At 37.6% G+C, this 22,741-nt stretch overlaps 1 long non-coding RNA gene across 2 annotated transcripts in view; it reads left to right on the forward strand.

The window, feature by feature from the left end:
• Positions 1-22,741, forward strand: part of LOC125619084 — a 125,608-nt gene that overhangs the window by 58,616 nt on the left and 44,251 nt on the right. The window contains exon 1 of one of the 2 annotated variants that reach the window (XR_007350578.1): positions 2,102-2,748. The exons of the other annotated variant lie outside the window; for it this stretch is intronic. This is a non-coding gene — a long non-coding RNA (uncharacterized LOC125619084). Of the gene's footprint in view, positions 1-2,101; positions 2,749-22,741 lie in introns of those variants that run through there. 2 annotated transcript variants of the gene reach the window in all.

Consider the following 22,741-nt stretch of genomic DNA (forward strand, 5'->3'; position numbering starts at 1 on the left):
ACCTAAGGTAAATTAACAAGATCTGGCAACAATTCCAATGTTACCAGACATCATGAGAAGCAGGAAAACACAACCTATAATGAGGAAAAATAAGTCAGTTGAAAGTGAAAATTGCCAGAATAAAAATGGAATCACTTTTATCAAACACTAACAAAAAATAAATAAATTGGGAGTTTATGAAGGAGAAATTTTATGTGCATTTGCCTGATGACAAGATCTATCACAAAGGAGTGCTAGAATTATAGCCTTGCACAAAGGCCACTGCAGCCTTACAAAGAAAACCCTTCTGCAAGGACTTGTGACCAATAATGGTCTGTTCAGCCTTGCACTGATTCCACACTTGCTATTGATCCTGGAACACCCTTGTCATTAATACTTGTGGCCAAGGATTATGTTTTCAAAGTAGCTTGAGTAATTCTCACTTTGCCCTTAAAAGATTTCCTTTACCTCATCCCCTTTGAATATACTAATAGTTCCCATGACATGCATATTCCACATTATAGTGCTCCCTGTTTAGTCCTAACTAAATATATTATGCTTTAAAGAGTCTATGCTTTTTGTTTAGGTAGGTTGAAAAAACTAACCCCCAAATGACACAGATGATGAGATTAGTAGTCAAGGACATTTTAAAAAGTTACTACAACAGTATTTCATACATTCAATAAACTGGAAGAAATATAAAACATGCGAAGAGAAATATTGTAAATATAAAAATAAAAATTCCAGAGATAAAACTATAATGTCTAAGGTGAAATGTATACTAGAGGGATTGATTAGAGAGTGTAGAAGATGAACTCAAACTTGAAGACACAGCAATAAAAAATTAAAATAAAACATAGAAAAAGGATTGAAAAGAAATGAACATACCATCAATGAACTGAGGGACAACTTGAAGTACCAGTGTAATTACAATCTTTGAAGGATAAAATCAGGAAGGGACAGAAAAATGTTTGAATAATGGTGAAATTTTGCAGATTCGGTGGAAACTCTAACCTACAGATCCAATAATCTTAATAAAAACCAATTATAAGAAAACAAAACAAAAAACACACATGAAACATCAGAATAACTGTGGCAATGAGAAATGCTGTCAGAGAAAAAAGGCACATCACATGTATAATGAGGAGCAATGGTAAGATTACAGAATGTTTCCCGTGGAAAATAGGATACATTAGAAGACAATAGAACAACATCTTTAATGTACCAAACAATGACAATAAAACAGTTCATATAGCATTATAGATAGTCCTATAGTTCAAAGGCAAAGTTTAAAAGGCTTTTAACATATGCAAAAGCTAATTCATCACCAACAGATCTTCATTATAAGAAATGTCAACAACATTCTTTCTTGCAGAAGTAAAATTATAGCACATAAAAACATAGGTATACATGAGGGAATAAAAAGCAGTAGAAATGTTTGCTGGAAATAAATGGAACAAGGAACAAATTAAACTACTGAAGAAATATTGAGGCAAACCAGAATATGCAACATTTTCAGTTTTTCTGACTTAATTTAAGAAGCAAAACAAAGACCTCCCCCCCCCAAAAAAAAAGAATCCTAGCACTGATTAAAATGAAAAGAGGTAGAGATAACTTCTACACACCTACTAGAATGGCTAAAATTTAAAACACAGAAAATGCAACATGTTGACAAGGACATACTCCAAACAAAACTCACATGCATTCCTTGTTAGAATGTAAAATGGAACAACTACTTTGAAAAACTCCCTAATATAATGTAAATTTGCATATATTTTGCTATATAAGCCAGTAATTTCCAAAATAAAAAATTATATCCACAAAGAGGCTTTAAAAGGAATGTTTATGGAACATTTATTCATAATAATCCCAAGCTGGAAACAAGTAAATTCACAGGGAAATGGATAAGCAAATCATAGTGTATCCATATAATGGAATAATACTTTTCATTAAAAAGGAATAAAGTGGGGCTGGGGTTGTGGCTCAGTGGTAGAGTGCTTACCTAGCATGTGTGAGACACTGGGTTCGATCCTCAGCACCACATATAAATAAAATAAAGGTATTGTGTCCACCTAAAACTAAAATAATATTTTTTTATAAAAGGAATAAAGTACTAAAGCAAGTAAAAAGGCAGATGAATCCCCAAAACATTATGTTTAGCAAAAAAGTCAGACACAAAACAGCATATGTTCTATAACATTTTTATGCACTTCTAGAATTGTCAATCTATGAAAAGTGATTTTCTCTGGGAAAAAGCTGGGGATTGACTGGAAAGGGGCATGAGAACACTTTCTGGACTGATGGAACTGTTCTATACCTTTATAAGGAAGGGTATGCATCACATGTGTGTGCATTTATAAAAAAATTAGCTGTAATGTACTGTTATGGTTTGGATCTGTAATGTGCCCCAAAATCTCATGTGTTGAAAATATGTACCCCAATGCAACAAGGTTCAGAGGTACTGCTTTTAGAAAATCATGGATCATCAGTGAATTTAACCATTTGATGGATTAATCCATTGACAGTTCAATGGACCACTGGAAAGCAGGACCTTGTTGGAGGAGTAGTTCACTGGGGGGTGTGTCCTGACTCTTTCTCTCTCCTTTCTAAGTCTCTCATCAATCTCCGTTTCTGTTTTTGCTTCTTTTCTTCCCTGCTGCTACAAGGTAAGAAACTTACCTTCATCACACCCTTCATCCATGATGTTCAGCCTTGCCGCAGGCCCAGAGTAACAGAGCCTTCCCACCATGGGCTGAATCCTCTGCAACTGTGAGCCAAAATAAATCTTACCTTCTCTTACTTTGTTCTTGTCAGTGACAAAAAGCTACCTAACACATGTACATTTACAATTCATGCTTTTTGTTATATGAAAATTATACCTCAATTTTAAAAAAGATGAATGAATGGAAAAAGGTATTATTAAATGTGTGGGCCTTGTTTAGATACTAATATAAAAAATAAGTTAAATGAATAAAAATGCCTGTCCATAAAACATTTCAAGACAAAGAAATGTGAAAATGGATATGCTATTGAATGAGATTAAAGAATTGTTTTTGATTTTGCTCTTGGGGACAAAGTTATATAAGAAAATATCTTTATTTTTATTTCCATATGGAAAAATATTTAGGCAAGATAATACAATGTTAGGGACGTGCTATAAAATGCAAGCAATGTAGCTAGTTGAAGCAAGTACTATATAGTAAAATGTTTTTTATTTGTTGAATCTGAGTGATGGATAGAGATTCATTAGGGTAAATTTTCTACTCTGGGAGAGAAAGTATATATTATTTACATATATGGTATAAGGTGTGAAAATTTTCATAATAAAATGTAAAATATTCCATTGAAATTCATAATCAAAGTTAAAATAATGTTTTAAAAATAATTTGAATTAAACTCCCTGGTTTGAAACTTAGTCACAAGCTATTCCCTCCCTGGACAATGATAAAAACATTGTAAAACTATAGTAAACATATGGGACAAAGGTGAAATAAATATTATTTTTAAATTTCTTACTAATATTTAAAGCTTCATATTATCATTTACCAATATCTCAAAATATAAAAACATATAGTGTATAATAAATAGTAAGGCAATTATTTTCATTATTAATACCTACAATTTACCTCAGAGTCCAAGAATCATCTCAGAGCTTACATTTGGGGAAAGAAATGACTGCAAAGCCATCAGTGGGTAAGAGGAGAGTGGGGCTGTCCCCTGGCACTAAGCAGGAAGGATCTGAGTCTTCTGCCTCTGAGAGTCAAAATGCAAGCCACCATCTCAAAAGACAGGACCTCCTCCTTCCCTTCCCTGCCCTGCTTCAGGCTATCCATTTAGACCTTATTTTTTCCCTGAGTCGTTCTAGTCGAAAAATGTTTGGATAAAGAACAGCTGATCCAGTTCTCTCTCCTTCCTCCCTTCCTTTCATCCTAATTTGGCCTCTATCATCTGCTTGCCCCCCTTTCAACCTTAAAAATAGTATTTTCTAGGCACATTGGTGCACACCTATGATCCTGGCAACTTAGGAGACCGAGAGAGGATCCCTAGTTCAAGGTCAGCCTAGGCAATTTTGCTTCATATTGGCAAATCAAACTTTCCAAGATCCCACTTTTTCCACAAGGAAAATGTTCCAAGGACCTCTGCTTGATAGACCACCCTAAACCCTACTTTTTTCCTGTTACTTCCTTCTACAATCATTCATCCTTGTCCCTTCACTGTTCCCAAACATTCTAGGTGTATCCCTGGATTCTAGTGCTTTATAAGATGTTTTCTTCTGTCTACAATGTCTTCTCCTATATTCTTACCTTAATAATCTTTAGCTTTAAGTTCCAGCTTAGGTACCACATCTTTCTCTCTCCTCAATGTGTTTAATAATTATATTTTCTCTCATTTTGATTTTTAGATCATAATTTATAGTTCTATATTTTTTACTCTAATCTGAGCACAGTGTAGATGCTGAATGAATGAATGTGTGAAGAAATGAATGTTATCTCTAATCCTTTCTGGAGTGCTGTCTTACCTTGATACTTTTTACAAAGATAACATACAGAAGCTAAACTATAGGGGTTAGAAAAATCAACAAAGGCCCATCATATGCCCAAACCACAAATATCACAGTTCTGATCTTAATGGGATTGATTCTAACCTCTCCCTGACCTTGTTCTCTCTGCTAGGCTGTCTTGTATCATAACTGAATGTCCTAGGAACAGCGTGGTTTGGTCTCTTACCTTGCCTCTCATCTGCTCAGAACAGGATAAGCAGCAGTACCTTAGAGGCAGTGCTTGCCCACCCTTTAAAAATGAATCTTGTACCAGAATCCTCTGAAGAAGGAGCCTGTTGAAAAATTAACCCTACAGGAGCTAGCATCTGTTTGATGAAATTAGCAGAATTAAAGAAAAGATCTAATGTTAATGTGAGGGGAGTCACTCCAGGACAGGTGTGCCTGGGACAGTTCTTGGAGGGAAAATATGAAGAGCCCCACCTGTGGTGGGGATTTCCTCCTAAATATTTTGCCTACAAATACTATGGGGTGTGGTGGGACAGAGTAACTGACCGGATGTTTTTGTAGGTAGGGGAAGGGTGACCTAAACATGTGCTTTGTGCTTAACATTGATAGTATAAAAAATTATTCTTTACTAACTTTTCTGTGAGCTTTATTTTAATTTTAACTCATTTTAATATAGCACCCAAAAGGTGCTCTGGTAAATATAGATTTTAGATCTTCTGCTTTAAAATAAATAGGTATAAAAGGATCAAGTAAGGTCACAAAATGGAAATGTAGTCCCTACATCAAAATTTTAAGCTAGGGACCTGGAATGAGGAGCAATTTTGAGAAAAAGAAGAAATATTTTGAGAGACCGTATCAGAAAGCAAGAATTAGCTAGAAATGTATCTGCCAACCAGAAGAAACAACTTGGCTAGAATGGCTTGAAACATGAGCGAAGTAGTGATTTAGGAGAATCAGAGTACAAACAGGAGAGGCCTGGGGACTATAACTTGACAGATGGGCTGGCCAGAATGTGAGCACAAGTGACAGATGAAATTTAAGAGAAAGAGAGAGAGAAACCTAACATTCACAATCAATTTGACAGATTTCAAACTGTGAACTGTGTCAAACATGTCACTATTTTATAATTTACCTATCTTTGCTACCACATAAATAAAATATTATATTTTTTTTACTTTTTTCCATTAAAAATAGTATTTTCTAGGCACATTGGTGCATACCTATAATCCTGGCAACTTGGGAGGCTGAGGGAGGATCCCTAGTTTAAGGTCAGCCTAGGCAATGTAGCAAGACCTTGTCTCAAAATAAAAAGTAAAATGGGCTGGGGACACAGCTCAGTGGTAGAGTGTTTCTGGGTTCAATCCCCAGTACTGGGCACAGTGGGGCACACCTGTAATCCCGGCAATTTGTGAGACTGATGCAGGAGGATCAAAGCCACCCTCAGCAAAAGCGAGGCACTTCTCTAAATGAAAACACAAAATAGGGCTGGGGATGTGGCTCAGTGGTTGAGTGCCCTTGAGTTCAATCCCCAGTGACCCCCCACAAAAAAGTATTTGTCCTCTAAAAGGACTGACCATGGGATATGCTGCAAGGCATAAAGAAGTCATGGAGACCATAGGGAATGTGAGAGTGAAAAGGGATCAAGTATACAAGAGTGCATAAGACATGCATATGCAACCAAAAGAGTAGTTATTGAGTGTATGACTGTAGATATGTCTCTTGGGTCTAGAAATTGAGTCTGCCTAGCATCCAGAAGTTTCCTCTGTGTATTTCCCTAGCTCCATAGCACTCCATGCCCTCAGCTCAGGAGGATACCCTAGACTCTTACAAAGGCTTTATAATTATGCCTTTTACAATCAAGTGTTTAATCAATCCTGAACAAAATTTTTTTATGGGTTGAGGTACAGGCCCAACATTTTTTTTCCTTCTCATTTGGATATTCAAGTGTCCCAGTATCATCTACTAAAGAGCTTATTCCATTACCCCAACATGAGTCAAATATCCATTTATGTACAGATCTGTTTCTGGTATTTATTTATCTGTGTATTTACTTATCCTTCCCTAAGGAGACACATTAAATGTTTGTTCATTTAAGCCTGTGATTATTTTACCCCCTTTCTTCAGCCTGCGTTATGCCTGAGACCATCTCTATGTTTAATAATCTTCATTTAGTCTTTCCAGTTAACCACATGTGGGATTTCTGATTGCTGTCTTCATCTCACTGGTGACTCAGTGGTTAAGTAATTTGCTCAAGGTCACCTAGCTAGCTAGTGACAAAGTCAAGATTTCAAGGTCTATCCCTCTGTACTCTGCTTAGAAGCCCAAATACCTTCCACAGTGAGGACCTATAATCCTGTCTCTTACCATTCAGGTCACAACCTTTTAGTCCAAACATCCTATATCATGATGTCCTTCTAAACATATAACTTTTTCTTTGTGTCTATCAGGAGACATGTATGCTGATTGGATACTAAATATTTGTCTCTTGAATGAATCAAATAGCATCCAGCAGCCCAGGCAGCTAAGTATCAGGCTCTCGGTCATATGCTCTTGCCAAGGATTCTTGGCTATGTTTGGCGTTTTCCCAAAAGGGCCTGATACTTGATACTTACTCTTCAACCTAATTTTCGACCTGTGATGCCTTCCTGAACCCACAGGGAGTTGATTGTGCTGCTTTTCTTTTGTGCACAAAAAAATATTCCGTCATCAGCCCAGATTTACTCCTCAAGGGTGTCAGCCTGTAGAAATCAGTCCTTCAATTGACATGCACTACTTGGATTGCCAAGAAAGACTACATTTTCAAAAGGGACAATTATACAAGGTCTATTTCAGTGCTGAAATCTGTTTATGAAAAGGAATGTGTTAGGGGCAATGCCGTTCACTCTGAATTCACCAAATCCTTGATCATGAAATATTCTCAGAATGTTGGCAATCGCTTCTGGGTAAACCTGCTTACACAATAGTTCCCAAAGCTGCCAGACACGTTGGTATGAAATGCTTAAGTAAGGTCAATAAACAATGTGTGAGTTCATTGCCTTTCTCTGAATATGATTTACCAACTCTGAATATGAAGAATTTGGATAATCTTTTCCAATTCAAAAAAACACCTGGGAGCATGGACCTTGCTACCTTGGCCCATGCACATGATATTGCCCCTATTGACATAGCCTTCATGAGACTGCAGGAGGGAAGGATACAACATTGGCTTCGTTGTTAAAATGTTTTATACTCATTTGTTCTGAGGCTCCTGGCTTGAGATATGATCGCCAAAGTAGCATTTTGGAAATAATAATTCAGGTCTTATTCCCTAGTCAATGTCATACCTGGAGTTCCTCAGCCACATGTGCTTGGGCTTACTGAAACCTGTCAACAACAAGATGACTAGCTCTTAGCACAGGTGGTACTCTCCTGGGGAAATGTGGTACACAATGTGAATTCTCAGCTTAGGTATGCAGTGATTTATTTATTTATTTATTTAAGACTCAGAGACATACTAGTTTTCTTGAGGGGTGGAATATGCCTGTATTTGTTAACCTTTCATGCCACCAGATTCTTCTATGACATGAGGATGCTTTCAATATATTTCTCACCCTTTTCACCTTTTTCTAAATATGCTTTCATCAGAAGCTGTCACCACTCTCAGCATGGATTCCCAGAGTGACCTCAGATGATTATATAAGTATAGAATTTATTTATGAAAAGGGAATATATAGATTGCCTCATCACAAAGCCCTGAAAAGCAATGATGCTTCCCCTTCAAGATCAGCTGCAAACTAAGTATCTATTTCAGAATATCCTGGCACCAGAAAAAGCTAGGAGACAAGGACAGAATACTCAGTCAATTTAACATGTTCCAGACTTACACATAACTAGTTCCATGAAGAAATGTTTCTCCAACTCTAATTTTTTTCTCTATGTCCCAAAACATGCTGGCACAGATTAGTACACTGTAAATGGGGCTCGGGAAAATCAGTGAAAACCTATAATGTTATATTTTGGAAGTGATCTTTAACAGATAGTGTCTAAATTTATAGTGAATGTGTTGGCAGTGAGGAAATTGGCACTGATTACAGATCTGGGAGAAAGAAAGTTACAGACAGATAGCTGCTAAGATGTTTCTCTCTCTTGTTTGCTGATTTGGGATTAGTAGATGAAAGTTCCAATCTTACGCTTGCACTTCCAAATAACAATCTTTCTGGGAAGATTAGGAATTGAGGGAGAGAGAGAGAGTCTCTGATGTCTTCAAGACAAACCAATGAGAGAAAAAGGCCACGTCTGGAAGACAGACTGAAGTGGTTAGGATGGCTGCTGCCTCCCCCACCACGGAATCTGTGCTAGCTGAAACACGAAACAGCAGAACCCAAAGAGCAATGCAGAGCCAAGGCAGAGCTCATTGAGGATGAAGCCAAAGCTTCTGTCTCCATGTCAGCCCGACTCACCCTGTTACTATTTGCAAGGACTTGTGAGAAGTTGCCCTCTGGCTTCTCAGAGAAGGTGTAGAGTTGACATCCTCTGTGTGAGTTCTTATCTTTGGAAAGCCTGCAACTTCATTCCTCTGGATATAGGTGTCCTGGGGTTTTAAACAATAAGGCCAAAGAGGCAAGGAAACTCCAGGAAGTAGAATTTGTATAGAATAATAACAAAATAGTGCTCCACAATTTATGAAACATTTTCACATCTAAGATGGCAATGACTGGTCACTATTGACTATACCCGACAAAAGCACAGTCTGCCACTAAATTAATGACTAAATGTGTTGGATTTATGATGAGCAAAGAACACTGTCATTTCTCTTGATGGCATGATCATCCAATGAAGTGAATAAGACTCTTGTCATCTGTCATCATTTCAAAATGAGAAAACTGAGAAAAAGTGAATGTTTTTCCCCTAAAATTTGAGCTGATAGATTACTGCATTGGAACTACAACTCAGTTATTTTTATCCCAAATCCAATGTTCCTTCCACAATACCAAAGGAAAAATATGGAAAAGAATGAGGCTCAAAGTAATTTGAATCAGACTTTTAGGGAAATGAATGGATTTCTAATTTTTTGTTATTTGAATTGAGTAAAGGTCTAGAGAGGTCTTTTGAAGGATGTTAAAGGGTGCAAGAGGGATTTTTTAAGGCTTGGTCAGAGAACTTTGTTATTGGTTTGAAAAGGATAATGTTAGGAAATAAAGCAACTTTGAAAATTTGAAGCTAGCAGGGCATAGTGGCTCAAGGTGCAGTGGCACATGCCTGTAATTGCAGCAATTCAAGAGGCTGAGGCAGGAGGATCACAAGTTCGAGGTTATCCTCAGCAACTTAGCAAGATCTTCAGAAATTTTGTGAGATGCTGTTTCAAAATCAAAGCTACTGAGGATGTAGCTCAGCAGAAAGGTACTCTGGATTCACTTAAAAGAAAGAAAGCAAGTACACGCAAGGACTTGGGGGGAATTCTAAGAGTCAGAAGCCAGGATGCTTTAAGGAGAACCATGGTTGAGCTAGAATGAACACTGAAACACTAAAAGCAGAAAATTTTAAACTTGTAGAGAAAAGGTAACATCTTTGATCAATGTGTCTGTATAGTGGAGCTATGATACATAGTAACATGCTCTGTATTCCATCCCCTTTACAACCTACTGGGAATTCAGAAAAAAAAATGTACAAATATTAGAACCTACAGCATCTCTGGGGAGAATGATAGAAAATGCCTGTCTTAACTCCTAAAAGTTGGTGTAAGATCCCTAAGCCAGACAATGTAACATTTTCTTATCCTTAGTACCACCTTAGACATTTCTTGCATATTTCAAAAGAAACCTTCTCTGTGCCCCACCACCCACTCAGAGAGACAGTGTGTAAGATCACCAGTAGGAGGCCTATGGACATGAGTGAGGTCCTGGCTTTGCTAATAACTGTGTGACCTTCAACAAGTCACTCAGAGTTCTCAGATTTCACTATAATTGGGAAATAAAAATAGTAACATAGATTTTATGACTTAGAAGGTCCTTGAGTCTAATAATCTATAAAACAGAGACTCAGCTACAACATTCATAAAGCATCTTGCTTCTTCATAAATAGAGTCTCTAGAGGCTGTTTAATGTACAGCACTCAACTCAGGCTGGTTTCCAGGTGATTCATCAGATTTATCCACTGCCCACTATTTCCACATAAAAACAAATAAGCTAAATTTTATTTCTCCTACCTAGGGCAGAAACAGAATTTCAATAATTTGTACCAATAGTGAATAAGAAAAAAAAATAGGTGATTGAAAGCACCAGAAACAAACATTTATTTTTCACTTTTTTTTTTCTGAAAGAAAGATGACAGACTACTTCCTTGAATTATCAGTTTACAGTGTGTGGGAAACGCATAAGAAGAGCTGATGAATCCATTTGGCAGGTCCACACAATAATATTTGGAGAGAATGAGAATATTTCCAGAGAATGATAAATACTTACATGCCTTCAAAAGGCTGAACTTGTGGTGGAGGGGAGACCAAGAGCCGTACCACTCTGAGGATGCATAATTCTAAATTCATGGCTCACATTTATTTTCACTAAGCAGAGTTCCTGAGTGTAATTTATAGTCAAAGAAGTTGTTACTATTCCTTTTAGAATTATCACCCAAAGGAAACTATTAATCAAATACTAATACCTCTGCAGGTTGAAAGAGATAGCCTCCGTGCAGGATGAGATTAAGTTTTATTTGCATTTCTTCAACATCTTTTTCTTATTATATTTACATTATACTGTTTGTAGTGTTTAGAATCATAGATCATGAAAAGATAGACTCACCATGATGTATCATTTAGTAGGTGGGTGACCTTGAGTAAATGACTTAATTTCTTTCCTGAGTTAGCATATATCTAAAACAGAATTATAATAGGCTCTCAGAGAGTTGCTATAAAGATTAAATGAGCTAATACTCATATATAGCTATCGTGAGTGCTACCAGATAATTCTCTTGTGTTTTTCTAGATTGGTTGCTTTTGTTGTATGTATCAGTGTGGAATAACTTATTTCCCCCTGTTAAGATAAAGAGCAAGTATCTGGTTTGTAATTGATTCTGCAACAGCCAATAATGATAACTGTTGACACTGGGCTGAAATGACTAAATCTTGGGTGGAAAGATCCTACAACTCCTTAATCCCAGTTAAGTCCTCTCATGTACTCAGTAGTGGCTATACCTTGATTTTCATTCTAATTGAGAGTTATTTCCCCTTCTCTCTATAATGGCAAAGTTGAGCTAAATGAGAATAACTTAAAAATGATTTGAACGATTCTGTATGTGTTGTGTTCTGACAATTCTTTTGGAAGTATTGGGAACTGAATTAGGAGTGAATGATCATGAAATTAGCAGCTATTACAATTCACACATGCATTTCACTCCAGAAATAGGGTATTCAAAGTTCCTTCCATGTGTGCTTAGAACTTTTTAAGTTTTCAACTCTAACAAGATGATATTTATCAATCTAATGGCACAATCACTTGCTTCAAATGAGAGAAAAATCAATTGGAGACAACCAGACTCAAGAGAATTAATGTATTTCTATGCCTGTCAATACAAAGAAAGTCAACATTCCTCACACAGTATCTTTTTCATATACTTTTTACTTTAAGTAGAATCACTGATCTATGGAATGTTCCTAGTTTTGACTCCAGGTAAATAGACTAGGGGACTTTGGGCATGTTAAAGTAACAGCATACTTGAGAACAATATGCTTAATTCTTTCCTTTCTTTTTGAAAAAGCGACATAGCCTGTCTGCCTTTTCTACTCTTGATATCCTGGTGATTTTAGTATCCATGATTCAAACAATCCTCACCAAGAACAAAGTTTAAGATTTTTTTGTCCCGCTAAGAAAACAATGAAGAACTGTGGTGATATGATTATAATAAACTCCACTTTGAATATTTTGTTTCCTGGATTAACTTCTTATTTGAACAGACATCTTATATAGATCCCGGGAATTGTGCACACAAATCATATTTCTTTAGTTTAAGCTCAGGAATCAAACTTTGTTTGCAGAAGAGCTCTGATCTTGACTCAGTACAACTAGCAAACAATTTCATTTTGTGTGTACTAAGAATAGAAGTGAGAGGATGCAAGTTTGGAAATGAGGGATGTGAAGCTATGGACCCTGGAGAGCAGTGGAAATTTTTCTGGAGTAATGACTTTAATAATCCTACACTTGACAGAAAGGGCAAGAAAGAAAAGATAGATGGTTCTATGCTCTACTTTTTTCTTTAAATTTTGGCAAACACGTTAGCTCTTGAAATCAGAGTTATCACAGTTTTATCATTTTATCCTTAAAGTCATAGATTGAAAATACTTACACTCATTTATGGATCCCTGGATCAGTGGTATAAAGTGGAGGGTAGATGGTTGTATAAATTAGAATTAGCATTAGCTGCAAATAAGAAAAAAATTAAAAACCTCAAAAAAGCATTGGCTTAAAGAAAATAGATGTCTCTTATTCCTTCATCACACAAAAAGAATTTCAAATCTAGGCAGTCCAGAACTGATAAGGTGGCTCCACAGAGTAGTCAGGAACCCAGGATCCCTCCAGATCTCAGTTCCATCATCCCTGGTAGCAGCCCTTGTCCTTAAAAGACCCAAGGATCCTCCTAATCACATTTAATGATCCGGCAGCAAAGGGAGAAGATGCTTTTTCAAAGGGATTTCTCCCTCAAACCTCCACTTAACAACTGTATTTACATTTCATTGGCTGAAACCTAATAATATAGCCAAAGCTGACTGCAGGGAAGGATGAAAAATGTGCCTTTAGCTAGGTAGTAATGCACCCAGATAAAGAGTTGATCTCCTATGGCTAAGAAGCTTAAATAACAGAAATCAGCTAGCAGCATCTGTACAGAATCTTGCAGTCGATTCTAGGGCAGGGGCAGGGAGAAACTTTATAAGGTCTGTGAAATAATGCCTAGCCTTTGAGAAACTATTTGTGTTCTTTAAGTTTATTATCTTGGGGAAAATATGTGTAATATATGTAGGTTAGCGGGTTATATCATCAAATTCATGTATTGATGATTCAGGACTTGCAAAAACTGTTCATAGAGTGTAAACAACATGAGAATTAATTCAAGAGGTTAGTCTTACTCTTCTTAGATCACTCATCTGTTGAGGCGCAAGAAATTATACACCATGATATTGTAAGCATCATGCATATACAATCACTTCCTGGATTCTCTACAAAAAAAAAAAAAAAAAAAAACCAAGTGTAAATGCAAGGAGACAATACTTCTGGGTATACGGAAGATCAAGCCAACTTTTAGCACCAAACAGGACTTCACAGTTTCCCCTTTCTGAAACACTTAGTACTAGAAGTATTTTAGATTTCAGACTTTTTTTCCAGATGTAGAATAATTGCAAACCCATAATCAGAATTTTTGAGGGAAGGGGCCCAAGTCTAAGCACAAAATTCATTTATGTTTATATATACCTTGCATACATAACCTAAAGCAATATCATATAATATTTTTAAATGATTTTGTACATGAAACAAAGTTTCATGGTGTGGAATTTTCCACTTGTGACAATGTGTCAGTGCTTCGAAAGGTTTGGACTTTGGTGAACTTCATATTTTGGATAGAGATATTCATATCATTCTTAGGAAAACTTATCTATAAAGAACAATTTAAAAAATCTATGATAAAAGTGAGCCAATAAGTGTTAAAGAGGTACAAGGCAAAAGTTTCCACAAAGCACAAAGTTGGCACTCATGAGGAAAGACCTGTGGAGGATCTGGCTAGGGGAAGGTTTCACCCCAGCGGCCAGGTGACGACCCCACCAGGTGAGTGGGCTGCTGACTCCTTCTCTCCCCACAAGATCAGTTTCAAATACCTCCTAGGGTATTTGAAAATAAATACCCTGAATAAAAGATATATAATTATTCACCTGTTGCTCCAGAAATAGTCAAGGAAGAATCAGTTTCATCTGTCATTTCATAAAAGCCAAATAATGAAATTTTAAATAAAAACTTATGGCAGAAACACACCCACTTGCTGATCACAGAAAGAAGACCTTTCTTGGGGTCTTTTGTTCTCTACTCCAGCTGTAGGAGAATCCTGGGTCAGGTTCACACCACATGGAGGTGCCTGTGGTCTGGTGGCCCTGGATAAACTAAATATCTTCAGGGATCCCTGTGAAAAACACAACCCTATTGACTTTACAGTTTTATTTAGTCTCACTGCAAGGGACGGATCAGTGTTTCTCATTGACCTGAGACAACCCCTTGCAGCTGTGGCCTTGAGAAAATCCTCAGTAAGACCTCTGGCGGGGACAGAAATGGAATCCTGAAAGAATCATAAAAGTTCCCTGCTTCTCTGGGTTCCCAAAGTCCCTTCAGATGGTTGAATGGATGCCAGGTGAGAAGAATGAGTATGTGGTGCTTTTCCTCAGGCCTGAGTCACCCTGCAGCACAACTGAACAGCATTATTCCCAGGGGTCCAAAGAACATACTTGGGAAATAACAGGAGTATTATCATCACATTAGGATGCAAAGACCCCCAGATCTACCTCAGGGTCTCAGACTTCTTGGATACAAGTTTTACTTCCCTGGGATTTGTCCTATTTTAATACCAAGTCCAAACACAATTAAAGAAACTCCATGTATCCTGCCTCTTAAAGCTCCTCCATGTGCAGGCCAAAGATAACACCTAATGATCCTGGTGTTTCTCCTTGAAGAATCCTTAGTGCTGTATCTGGAACACTTAGAGGTAGATGGGAGCCACCAGTAAGCCCTAGCAGAGAGAAACTGGGGAATGGAAATATTCTCAGCTGTGAGGATTTGTGAAGGTGCATTCTCCTAGCCTTCTTCTTGGTAAAAAGCCATAGAGATCCATACAAGGGAGACAGGCAAAGCCTTTCAAACTGTTTATGGATAAGCACAATTAACATCTATCGATGCTATTAATTAACATCTATTGATGTTCATTTTATTTAAACACTGAACAAGGAACTAGGGATAAGACAAATAGGGCCTATCCCATCACGGAGCTTACATTCTCTGAGAGAAAAAAATTTTGAACAACTAAATTCATAAGTAATTACAGGCAGCCCCAAACTTAGGATGATTTGACTTACTACACATTTAGTAGAAACTACATTTTGAATTTTGATCTCTTCCAAGGACAGCAATGTGCAGGACTGTCTTGTGGCATCTGGCAGCAGCAGCAAACCACAGTGAGGTCACCATGCACTTTTGAGTGTGAACAACCCAACTCCACAGGACTACCCTGCTGCTAAGCTAGGAGGTTTGGTAGGGTTGGTGTATTAAAATCATTTTTTAAGAATGGAAAGTTTATTTAGGGGCTTAAGGTTTCAGAGCTCTCTGTACATAGATGGCCAATTCCATTCCACAGGGCTCAGGGCAAGGCAGAACATCATGGTGGAAGGGTGTGGCAGAGGAAAGCAGCTGGGGACATAGTTCCAGGGAGCAGAGAGAGCTTAAAAGCATTTTTGACTTATGATCTTTTCATCTTACAATGGATTTATCAGGGCATAGCCCATAATAGATTGAGGGATGTCTCTACTTAATTGCTAAACTGCTACACTGAAGTACCCCGTTTTACAGAGTATATTACAAGATTATCATTGCAGCATAGTTTAAGAAAGGCTTCCCTAAGATGGTGATATGAAGTTTAAGCTGATATCTGAAGGATAAAGATGGTGCATCTGGCAGAGAGAAAAGCATAGGTGAGGCCCCAGTGACATTCCTCAGGACACGGGGCTGGGGGGGCGGGAACAGTGACTCTGAAGCCCCCTGAGCAGTGAGCCTCTCTAAAGGAAACCAAGGCTGGTAGACCACCCTAAGGATATCCCCACACCATGGAGAAAGAGTAGTTTGTGCAAGCTTCCATACAAGAAACAGTGCATAGAACAGAGTACATTCTCCTTGTCACTTGCACTTTAGCTTCTGGTTTGACACCTCTAGCAAATAAACTTCAAATTTTAGGGCAAACAGAAATATCAAACAACCTTTAAGCTTTATGTTAAACTAAATTCTTATGTGGGATGAATATTAAGCAAATGCTCAGAAAAATAAAAACCAAATTAATGTTTTCATCTGATTGAATACATCTATAATTCAGCAGATTTGGTGGTGGCACTTGAACTCATTTACCTCTAAAAACATGTGCAGATATATTAACCTCCTGATTCACTCTCATTCATAGCTTTTTATAAAAAGCAGAAAATACATGTCGATTTTGAGTGGTGAAAGGAAAACAGATTTATCTGAATCAAGAAATGTCTTTATTGGATATACCGGAATTCATTGATGGAAAAGTACTTTTGTTGCAAAATTGTATATCACATTTTTATCTTGATGGAAAAAAAGCACTCAGACACCAAATTTATCTGTCTGGATGACAGGAAGGTCAAAAGAGAATGCACCCATTGACAAAGATTTATTTATTAATTAGTCAGTTAATAGTTTCTCAATCTACTATCCCTAAAATAGTAAGCACTTGGAACTTTAAGAATTTGTCATCTTTTCTCCAACTCTCATTTATCTAGAATACTTAGAAGGTAGGCTTACTCTGCTTACCATAAGACATATCTGGCTAATTTCCAAACCCACCTTCTTCTCTCCTTGGGAGCACAGCCTGACTGTATTACCCAGCTGCTGTCATGTGGGTCCAGTGGATAGGTGGGGAAGTGAGGTAGGTCATATTTAGGGCTGGCCCACAAATTCCCCCAACAGGCCATCTGTGCTCTTTTACCCTCAATTAGTATAATAAAAATAAATAGTGACCTTAGAAATGATATAATGAAGATGGTGGAGCCACAAGTCAGAGAACCTGAGTCCCTGCATTAGAGTTAGTAGAAAAGCAGCCCACCAACCAGATACCTGTGGCACAGAGCCATAACTTTGGACTCGCTCTTCATTTTCAGCACACAACATTTTCTTCCCTGAGCTTTGCTGTGATTTAAAACTTCTGTACTCTACTTTGTGCAGCAATTCCATATAATTACGTTAGAAGGACATTGCATGTTTGCTAGCTCAATCCATCACGTTGCGGGAACCAGAACTATATTAACAATAGATACATTGTTAGTACACTGGTAAGTAGCAACTGACAATTTAGAAGGCAGTTTTGGATCTCTCAGTGACTCTTTATCATTATAACCTATCACATTTCACTGTATTTATTACAATTTGACCCTCTGGTTGGTTATTGGATGACTTGGGCTTCTGACACACAAATATTGTGGATTTGCCTGATCATGGAAAGAGTTTACACTTCACGTACTCCCACCCTAGGAAAGATAGCATCTCCACTTAAGAACACAGTGTAGGTTAAGTGGTCTTTCCAACCTTCTCAAGTGGGATATAGCCTCCAAAAATTGTAGTGTTGATAATTTGCAAAAGAGAGAAAAAATTACATGAAATAGTACAGGTGCCTTGGGAAGAACAGCAATGAAGATGGGGAACCAAGAAGGGAATTGTTCTAGGGTATGGTGCAACAGTGTGGTGGGGACACCCAAACATCCTGAATTCACCCCTTACTAGATGTGCAATCTTAGACGAGGCATTAAACCTCTATGAACATAATTTTCTTATCTGTAAATAAAGAATGATAGTATTGATTGACATTTGGATAAATGAGTTAATCCATGTAAACTAAGACAGTGCATGAAACAAAGAAACCACCAAATATATATACATTATCATTTAATGCTACTCTAAAAAGAGAGGGACAGAAAAATGGCAAATGTGCTTGGTTGCTGACATTTCCTAAAAAGGCACATTGCCAGTCCTCTTGGAGCTCCACTCTGCTGTTATTCAACCTTGTACTCCACTGCCATAGCTAACTCAAGTCCAGCTTTCCACTCTGGAAATAAGGGCTATGACAACCCACAAGATCATGGTTTTTAGAACTGGGCTGGCTCTTCTTCTCCCGGCCCCACCACACTCCTCCACTATTTGGCAATAGTCACCATGGCTCACTGTCAAGCAGTCACTGGCATTAATTTTGAAGATTCAAACCCTCCATGGTTTCATCTCTAGAGCCAGAGTCAATGCTCAGAAAGAAAACATACTTCTGAGTTCCTTGAACTCCTTCCAGAAGCCCCTTTGAAGAGAAGAATACCTTATAATCGATGCTGCTATAATAAAACTTGGTCATTGGTGACTTAGAGTACATAGCAGGTACTCAATAATTGACCATTACTACTCTAATTTCTTTATTTATTCTGCTATCTTTTAAAAAGTTTTTTTTATCTTCATTTTCATAGGATTTCAAACATTCTGAGAATACTTTTGTCCAAATTCCATGAGGTTTTAAATTTTTAATACTAATGAGATTTATGAGTCACTCTCTGGCAGAGTCTGCAGCTTTTAGCATCTCTAGTGTTAGAAAAATGACCCATATCATGATACAAAATTGAAAAGGAAAAAGTGATCAGTTTCCGAAGAAGCTACAGAAGTAGAGAAAACGGAGGAAGAAAATTTCTGGTTATATAAAAGATAGAAAAGATGAATAAATGAGGGGTTGGAGGAGAAATAAGGGGTTGGAGCTGCATTCCTGTGTCTAAGGAGACATCCTTTCCAATATTTATCCTGTGGTTCTCTGGACTCTGCTCTTTGATTAATCTACTGGGTGGTCTTGGCTTGACAGAGGACATGATTTCCCATACAGTTTTCTTGTTCTCTCCTTTCTTGGTCAGGTCCATTACACTGGAGAATATAAAAAAGCAGATTTGGAAACTGATCTCTGGACTAACAGGAGGAACCTGACCCTCCTCCTCTTTTTTTTGTTCCTATTAAGTCAATTACAAATACAAACATTTGCCCACATACTTTTGCACTCAAAGACAAGGGGCCAAACCAGAAGAAAGGGAGACATTGGCCTGAGGAAGATATGTTTCCATATTTCTCTTCTGTGTTCTCTGAGTGTTGAGTGTGAGCTATAAAGAGACAGACTATTTTTACTCTAATCCCTGAAGGAAGGAAAGTTGCAGCACTGGTTGTTACTGGAAAGGGCTTTGTCAACAAGGTAAGCTAGATAAACTCTTGTCTAGCAATTCATATGAAACTTAAAGGTTTGATGCCAAAAGCTGTGACAAGTCACAACCCATCCCTTTGGCTGAACCCTTCAGAGTAACTTAACCAAAGTCCTACTTAAAGTGGGAAGTTCAATCTACTGGTTAGTACCTGACAGTCTAGAGAACATATTGTTCGTAAAGCACGTCACAATGATATCTTGATAGGTCATGGTCACCTCGTGATGTGCCTTGTTATGATGTCATAGCACAGTGTTCTCTTTCCATCCATATTGCTATTTGTGAACGAGAGCCTTCACATTCTAAGGTCCCAGAGATGACAAATTCTTCCTGCTAATCAAAGACTGACCTTTTCAGGCAGAATTGCATCCTGGTCACTGCTGCTGAAAAATAGTCAGGGGATGACAAAACAAAGCCCACCATGGCTAAATACAAGAGGCTTTGATCACAACTTTAATTCCAGTGTTTTGGACAAAGCAATAAGGAAGAAAACAGGTCCCCACACCACTGGTCCTGAGCAGTTTCCAGAAAGCCCTCCAAGGGCCTTCCTCCCTTGTTGCATAAAAAAGGCAATTAAATTTAGCTTCACCAGAGACTGTAGGTACATTGATTCTGAAAGAACTTGGACTTTCTTCTGTAGCATCCAGCCCTGGACAAGGAGTGACTAATTAAGATTAATTTCTAGCTACATAATGTCCCTTGCGCAACAGCATGTTTGCACTCTAGAGTATTGACACTGGCAAATGGGGCCAGACTTTTGGCAGGTTTTTTGGATAAACAATGCCAAGCTGGCTAACTTCCTATATTTCTCTAGTCTTTTTTGGAAAATACCTAGAACACTTTCCAAGAAATCGGTTTAGGCCAGTAAGAGTTTATTCTGGATAATACTGTGTTTATTGTTACATAAGAATGTAATTCAGGTCAACTTCACTTCCAGACCCAAGTCAGTTGATGCTGACATAGCACACGGATCTTTATCCTCTGGTATAAGGAAACTAGAGGTTCTTGGAGGAAACACAAACTATGTTTTGGATAACTCCAATTCTATGTGATCTTACTACTGATTCTGAGGCTATGAAGGGATTTTAGTTAACAGTAAGAGAAATAAAACTTTCCAAATAATTATAAAAGCTAAGCTGGGTGTGGCTGTTCATACCTATAATTCCAGCAACTCAGGAGGCTGAGGCAGGAGGATGACAAGTTCAAAGCCAGCCTCAGCAACTTAGTGAGGCCCTAAGCAACTTAACAAGATCCTGTCTCAAAATAAAAAACAAAAAGGGCTGGGGATATGGCTCAGTGGTTAAGTGTCCCTTGGATCCTATCCTTTGTACCAACAAAAAACAAAACAACATACACACAAAACTTAGCATTCCTCTGCACCCATCTTCTTCTTGCTAGTGGAAACAAGTGTGCTAAGCGGAGAAGAGCACACACTTGGAGCTAGTGCCTAGATTTGAACCCAGACTTTCATACATACTGGCTAGTTCTGTTACTGGGATACAAAGCAGCCAATTATCAAGCATTCACATAACCTTTTTTAAAAGTCAAGGCCAACCTAAATGTCAGCTCATCATAGAATGCATTTCTAGTCCAATAATAATTTAAGTATTATGACAACTTTGCTATTAAATATTTTAGTTAACAAGTTTTAAAATTTCACATTATGCTCCAGGAATAGTCCTTTTCCAGTATCGTCAGGTACTAGGTTGCATCCATGGTAATTACACCACAAATCTGCAAGACCAAATGGCCTCTCACTTTCCATTTAGGTAAATCAAGGAATGATATATTTTTGGACAGTTCCATTAATCTCAGATATTGCAAGAAGTGATGTTGCCACCCAGCTATTAAATGTTTATTTTTCTGTAGTAGTAATTTGCTAAAATAAAGACATATCTTATCACCTACTAGAAGAATTTTGTTGAAGTAATGCCACAAACTAAAATATTGTGCACTGTTTTAGTAAGATGCTTTCTGAATATTTTTAGAAGACAATTTAAAATTATTTTTAATAAAATTAGCTGTTTCTACATTCATTATAAGTTACTACATAATTTTACTAACTTCTACAATTTCAACATGTAAATCACACAAATAAACTTTTACGTTATGTCTGGAGTGGTTCCCCATATTTTAAGGTGAATCTGAAGTTATTAATAATTAATTTAAAAGGTGTACCCTGTTTTATTGTCACTGCATTAATTAGATTTGATTGTACCCTGGTAGCTCCTGCTGTCAATGATCATAAACTTGTCCAGAAATGCTAAAAGCCATGATGGCTCTTCAGCCTTCCAAAGGCTAAGGTTGGTGCCCAGCTCAATCGGCAGCTTTTGGTCAAATCTTTAGGCTGACACTCAGCTATGTAAGAGTGGACAGTTTTCTTAACCTTTCTAATGTTTATTTCTTTATCTGAGAAGGGGGACACCATATCATCTTTCTACCTCTTACTAGATTGTCCTAAAGACAAGAGAACCAGAGTTAGACAAGCATGCACAGTTCTTTTTCTTTTCATATTCTTTTTTTTTTTAATTTTTTATTGTTGGTTATTCAAAACATTACATAGTTCTTGATATATCATATTTCACCCTTTGATTCAAGTGGGTTATGAGCTCCCATTTTTACCCCATATACAGATTGCAGAAACACATCAGATACACATCCATTGATTTACATATTGCCATACTAGTGTCTGTTGTGTTCTGCTGCCTTTCCTATCCTCTACTATCCCCCCTCCCCTCCCCTCCCCTCCCCTCTTCTCTCTCTGCCCCCTCTACTGACATTCATTTGTCCCCCTTGTATTATTTTTCCCTTTCCCCTCACTTCCTCTTGTATGTACTTTTGTATAACCCTGAGGGTCTCCTTCCATTTCCATGCAATTTCCCTTCTCTCTCCCTTTCCCTCCCACCTCTCATCCCTGTTTAATGTTAATCTTCTTCTCATGCTCTTCAACCCTACTCTGTTCTTAGTTACTCTCCTTATATCAAAGAAGACATTTGGCATTTGTTTTTTAGGGATTGGCTAGCTTCACTTAGCATAATCTGCTCTAATGCCATCCATTTCCCTGTAAATTCTATGATTTTGTCATTTTTTAATGCAGAGTAATACTCCATTGTGTATAAATGCCACATTTTTTTTATCCATTCGTCTATTGAAGGGCATCTAGGTTGGTTCCACAGTCTTGCTATTGTGAATTGTGCTGCTATGAACATCGATGTAGCAGTGTCCCTGTAGCATGCTCTTTTTAGGTCTTT

This window comes from Marmota marmota, unplaced genomic scaffold, assembly GCF_001458135.2.
Source record: "Marmota marmota marmota unplaced genomic scaffold, marMar, whole genome shotgun sequence".
Taxonomy (NCBI): domain Eukaryota; kingdom Metazoa; phylum Chordata; class Mammalia; order Rodentia; family Sciuridae; genus Marmota; species Marmota marmota.